Source organism: Fukomys damarensis, unplaced genomic scaffold (assembly GCF_012274545.1).
Source record: "Fukomys damarensis isolate Sample0158 unplaced genomic scaffold, DMR_v1.0_HiC HiC_scaffold_31, whole genome shotgun sequence".
NCBI classification, from domain to species: Eukaryota; Metazoa; Chordata; class Mammalia; order Rodentia; family Bathyergidae; genus Fukomys; species Fukomys damarensis.
In genome coordinates, this window is record NW_022900943.1 from 29,377,791 (window position 1) to 29,383,574 (window position 5,784).

At 37.4% G+C, this 5,784-nt stretch overlaps 1 long non-coding RNA gene across 1 annotated transcript in view; it reads left to right on the forward strand.

Annotated features, from left to right (window-relative positions):
* Positions 1-3,780: 3,780 nt before the first annotated feature.
* The window catches only part of LOC104874425, a 47,101-nt gene continuing 45,097 nt past the window's right edge, over positions 3,781-5,784 (forward strand). Inside the window, exon 1 of the long non-coding RNA XR_783723.3 lies at positions 3,781-3,921. This is a non-coding gene — a long non-coding RNA (uncharacterized LOC104874425). The remainder of the gene's footprint in view (positions 3,922-5,784) is intronic.

A 5,784-nucleotide genomic window follows, 5' to 3' on the forward strand; every position in this document is an offset into this window, starting at 1 on the left:
AGACACACTGCCCTGATAATGGGATGAGAAAAGAAATTATAAAACCTTTGATTTGGTTCTATGTTGCTTTTGTATTCACCCACAAGGAAGTGTGGTTTTATTTTAGGACTTCTAAGAGAGGTAAGATACAAAGACATTTACCAAATTTAAAAACGTAATGTAGTAGAAAGGGAATTTCATTTATCTGATGCATATGTCCTTCTGTGTGTGTGTGTGTGTGTGTGTGTGTGTGTGTGTGTGTGTGTATGTTTGTGTGTGTACATATTATGGTATTGCTTTAAAAAGTTGGAAACAGAATCATATCCATAATATTCTTGAAACAGGGAAGAATTAAATGTAATTATATCCCCCTTCTCTACCATTCTATTGAGGAAATTTGAGACCATTCGGCATTTCTAATTTGTCTTGGGAAGAATTTCATAATGCCGGAGGATAATATATAAAACAACAAAGGAATGGGCCCACTCTCAAATCCCACCCAAGGTGATCAAAGGTGTTTTATTTTATTTTGATTGATTTCTCATCTGCTCATATTCTCTGTTTAATTGGAAGAAATTGGCAAAGAGTGCTTAGTGTCTAAACCTATTAGATTCAATTTCAAATCGTGTTTACCAAACTCAGATGGGTACTCACACTCATAGTCTTGAAAAAAATCCAGGTAAGACTTACCTCTTTTAATTAGGTTATGTGGAATAAGTAGTCGTAAAATTGTGCCAAAGTACATTCTTTCAAGCATTTATGACATTGCCTGGTAGATGCTTAAAAAGCTTTTAATGCCTCAGTGGCCTGAAAGAATGAAAGCATCTCTCCAAGTAGCTAATTTACCACCTGCCTGATTTGTTGTCCATGACACTTAAAAAGTCAGTTGAAATAGAGCTAAATTGCTATGTTGCTTGCAGTCTCTGGTCAAACTGATTCTATCCCTGGGCTATGAGCATTGTGGAGAGAGAAAGTTAGAGGCTCACAGAACTGAAGCCGTGAAAATTATGGCACCCCAAAATGCCTGCTGGACTATGTGGATTCTGAATAGAAATTCTAGGAAATTGCATTATGGACAATGAATTGGAGGCAGATGATGGGGAGAGCACTTTTTTGTCGGTCTTCATTTTCTGGTACTGTGCATCTGACTGACCCTTAGTAACAAGGTCACCAGGAACCAGGAGCTACTCCCTTAGGGTCAGTAAGAATGGATGAAAGAGCCATCACCTCCTCTCCTAGAGCCCTTGAGGAGCTCTGTTAAAACCCCTTGACTATTCATGTGGGTTGAATAGCCACTGCTTCAGCAGCAGAGAATGATTAAAGTGTATATAAACGTAGACTCTGAAGTCAGAGTGTCTGGGTTCAAACTCCATCTGAGTAACCTTGGACAAGTCTCTGTGCCTAAGAGCTGTCAGCTGGGAAATGGGACTAGTAATGTATCCCAGGCAGAGCCTGTATGTAGTAGTATACTGACAACTGTATGCTGTGCAGATGCTCAGTACCTCATCCAGTCTGAGCTCCTGAATTAGAGCTGTAATAGATGTTGTTAGTGTTCCAGTAATATCTCCTGACTTCCTTCTTTCATGCAGAAGATTACCATGGCATGTACGAGCCTAAAGACTTTCTGGTTGCAAGTTGGCCTGCATGAAGAATAGGCCAGAGGTTCCTTGGAGTTAATGCTTTGGGAACAAGCTCCAAGTCAGAGACATAGAGGATATTATTGGTGGGTAAATACACAACTTCCTTAGCCTTCTGCTGAGATGAGTCTGGGTATGTCCTGTGCTGTCTCCTGAAGTGCCCCAGTGGGATGCAACTCCAGTTGCTCACAGTGATAATTGGCTTGATAACGTATGCTTTACTGGCTTATTTTCTTTCTTTTTTTCCCCCTCATTACTTCACTCCCTGACTCATTTCACAGGATCACCTTTCAACTAACTACTCGCATATTAACTTTTTTTGTTTTTCAGAGTCAATTGCTAGGGGAATCCAAATCAAGACTGATTTCAACATTTTTTTGGAGTGTTGTAAATGATATTGAATTGGATGTACTATTTCTAAAAGGTCATCATGATAATGTATTTTCTTTAGAATCTGTAATCTATATTATATATAAAATATAATATAATATATATAGTTGAAGTAGGGCAAAGTATAAGACAAAAATAGAGGACCCAAGCTGCTGCTGACTTATTGGATAAGGTGATTTTTAATAAATTCTGTTTTTATTGCATGGCACTGTATATATCATTATAGTAAATAAAAGGGTACCCATACATGATTCTGCAAAGTCTCCTTTGATGATATTATTAGCAGTCCTCTCATTAGGGTTTATTTTGCTCTTCAAAATTTTCATGATGACATGGATTCTTCATTTTTAATTCTGCACCATAATGAATTTATTAATATTAAACTGGGAATTAACTTGGCAATATTATTATTACCTGCCTTCTGTTATAGAATTGTGATTAACATTTCAATTTCAACTTTTCAACAACCTTCTCTTCCTTACATTTTGGCAACTACCTGATGACTTAAGCACTGGTTTGGATGCCTTGTAGCAAACACAGCAACGCATTTTGGACCCATGTGTTCCAGAACCTGATTTTTAGCTCCAAGCTGCAAGCTACATGAGACATTTTGGTTAATAATGTTAAGAAAATTTTCCCATTATACAAACAATTCATGCACTGTTCAACTAATGCTTATGCCAAGTAAGAGTTTACCAAGCTACTAAGACACATTCAGATTCAGACATTTACAGCTATTTTCCTGTGACTCAAAAATAATGAAAAAGAAATGAATATTCATAAAAAGTAAAAATTGAATTGCTTGTTGTATGAGCTGTTTCATAACAACTGTTAAATTCAACTACTCACCTTTTGCAAAGTTAAAAAAGCAATGCATATTTATTTGGAAAATTTTACAAAACAGTAGTAAAAATTAATGAAGGAGAATGACCTATATTCCTACCATCAAGAGTAAATAACAATATTTAAGTGTATTTCCTTCCCATCTTCTGTTTCTTACCATGTTGATTATATAATGTAATTAATGTGTATTTTACCATAACCTATATCTGGGCCTCTGTCTGAGTTTATTCAGTAGATAAGTCTCCTTGCCAACTGTGTTCCTGTAGGCTGCCACTGGCTCTTTGGCGTCCGTAGTACATCAAAGCCACCTCTCTTTTTTAACTCTGGTTTCCTGCCTCTGGCCCAACTCTAGTTTCTGATCTCTCAGGATACTTTCCCCAAAGCAGCGAAGTGCCTGAGTTTTGTCACCTTGGTGCTAGCACAGACTTTAGACAGACTGATTCTCTCATCCATGATTCTGTGATTGCATTTGTTGCTTGGAGTCAGTGGGATATGTTTTTTTCTCCTTTCTTTCCCCCCAGACAGTTTGTGAAGTGTGTTAATGAGGAAAAGGCAAAGTCCCTGTGGGTTTCTGCCAAATTCTACTCTTCCTCTTAAAATTGGATAACTAGCTTTATTAACATATTATTTCATTTTTAAAAAGTCACTAATATACTAAGGTGACTAGTGGGGTAGAATTTAGAAATGCAACCTTTTCTTTTTCAGTAGTTGAGCTAGCAAGTCACATTAGTACAAAACTTGTTTTCTAATAGAAAAACACCCTGCCTTATTCTGTAATTGCTTGAGCAGCCGGTCTCAGTATGTACAGGACATTCCTGCCTGAGCAAAGTCTCCTCTTCTTACTCACCAAATTTGTGTGAATATTACGAAGAAATTTAGATCCGTGAGGGTAGAGAGACTTAAGACTCCAACTCTTTCTCCTTAGTCTTTCTCACTAGAGAATTTTGGAGGAGACCACAGTGACAGTGGTCCTGCCAAGGACCCGTGACCAGAAAAGAGGAACTGGTAACAGACGGGGATTCAGCAAAAGAAAGGAAACTGAGCTCCAGCAAGATTCCTGCAAGTGTCGATGGTAAGTTTGGCCCTGGCAGACCCTGGCCTGAGCCCTCATGCATGTGGCCCCAGATCTAGCCTGCCTGGTACTGGGCCCATGATGAGGCAGCAATAGGATGGTTGACCAACCAGAACCATGGTAACTGTGCTGTGGCCTCAGGACCTGAATGCACATGCGCTTCACTGTGCCCTTGTCTGATGTCAGCAGACCATGCAGTGGCAGAGCCCACAGTGCTCTGCATTTTTTATGGCTTTCTTCTCTTGAAGAACCATTCAAATGTGGCCTACATGGTTGTGATTGGGGGCACATGGGTTACTGGGTTTCCTGCCACTGTAGGCAGGTGGGGGTTTAGATGATTCATTAGAGTAATAAAAATATATGACTGTGTTTATACCCCAGGGCTGGCAAAGCAGGTTAGTATTACTCAAGCATTCTTCATGTTATTGCAAATTTTAATGCCTGCCTAGTGTACTGAGAGAATTAACTATATTTTATTTTCTCATTTCTGCATTATTGGACATTTAAGTCTTTTGCATGAGATATTTCTGACAGAACCTCGTATTGGTTTTACCAGTATTAGTGTAATAGTTGTATGAATATATTTCCTGATATTAAAACATGCAACTGTAACATAAAACAAATCATTTGCAACATAAACATTATCCTTTGGAACACAGTAAAGTTAGCTTCTCTCTTTTCTTGCATTCCAGAAGTGCTGAGAAATTTTGCTAAGGATGAGGATGTTAGGTAGAGGAGAGTCAGAGAAACCAAAGTGCAGACCACACATGCTACTCCTGGAGTTCTGAGGGCCTCTGGATGAGGAAGAGGGTCAAAGTTAGAGCTGTCTGCTGGAGGGAGGCTATATATCCACAGTACAAGATGCGATATCTCTCCCTAGCTGGTCTCTAATACCACGCAGAATATGGCACATAGTAAGTGCTTGCTATGTATGTTTTTATTCTTTGGTTGAATATTTTCACTAAACACTCGCAGGCCTCATTATAAGCCTATCTAGGCATTCCAGAATTATAGGATCAGATTCACACAAACTTATCATGTAATTTAAACAATGTTGAGAAAATTACTTAATGACATTTATTTTTATTGATATAATTATACATACTTTGGGGTATATGTGATAATTGGATTCATATATACAATATGTAATGATCAAATCAGGGTTACTAACATTCCATTTCCTTATGTGTTTACCATTTCTTTGTTCTAGGAAATTTCAAATTCAGCTCTTCTATCTCTTTATAAAATGCATAATACATTTTTGCAAACTATGGTCACCCTGCTGTGGTATAGAATATTAGAACTTACTTATCCTGTGAACTGTAGTTTGGGACTTTCTGCTTGTATGCCCACTGTCCTCCTTTTTTCCTGTACTTCTTAACTTCTAGCAACCACTATTCTATTCTCTGTGCTATAAAATCAACATTTTAGCTTATACATATGAGTGAGAAACATAGTGTTTGTCTTTCTTTTCCTGGTTTACTTCACTTGACAGAATGTTCACTAGTTCCATCCATGTTGCTGCTAATGACAGGGTTTCATTCTTTTTTACCACCATGTAATTTTGAAAAATTTCATAAAGCCATTTTCTTGCATGAAAAATTGGCAGTGATATTGGTACTCACCTGCATTATGATACAAATATACCCGTTGGATTTATTGCTATGATATTATTGTATTATTTCAATTATTATTTTCCTGATAATGGTTATGTGATCTTCCACATGTGGATATGAACAATAGTAACAAATGAAACACAGGCCACTGATAAAAAATAAATAATAAATACACTTCATGATTGTGAATAATTTGGGGTGGGTAGAAGACTATTCATGCTTGTTAAAAAAAAAAAAAAATATATAT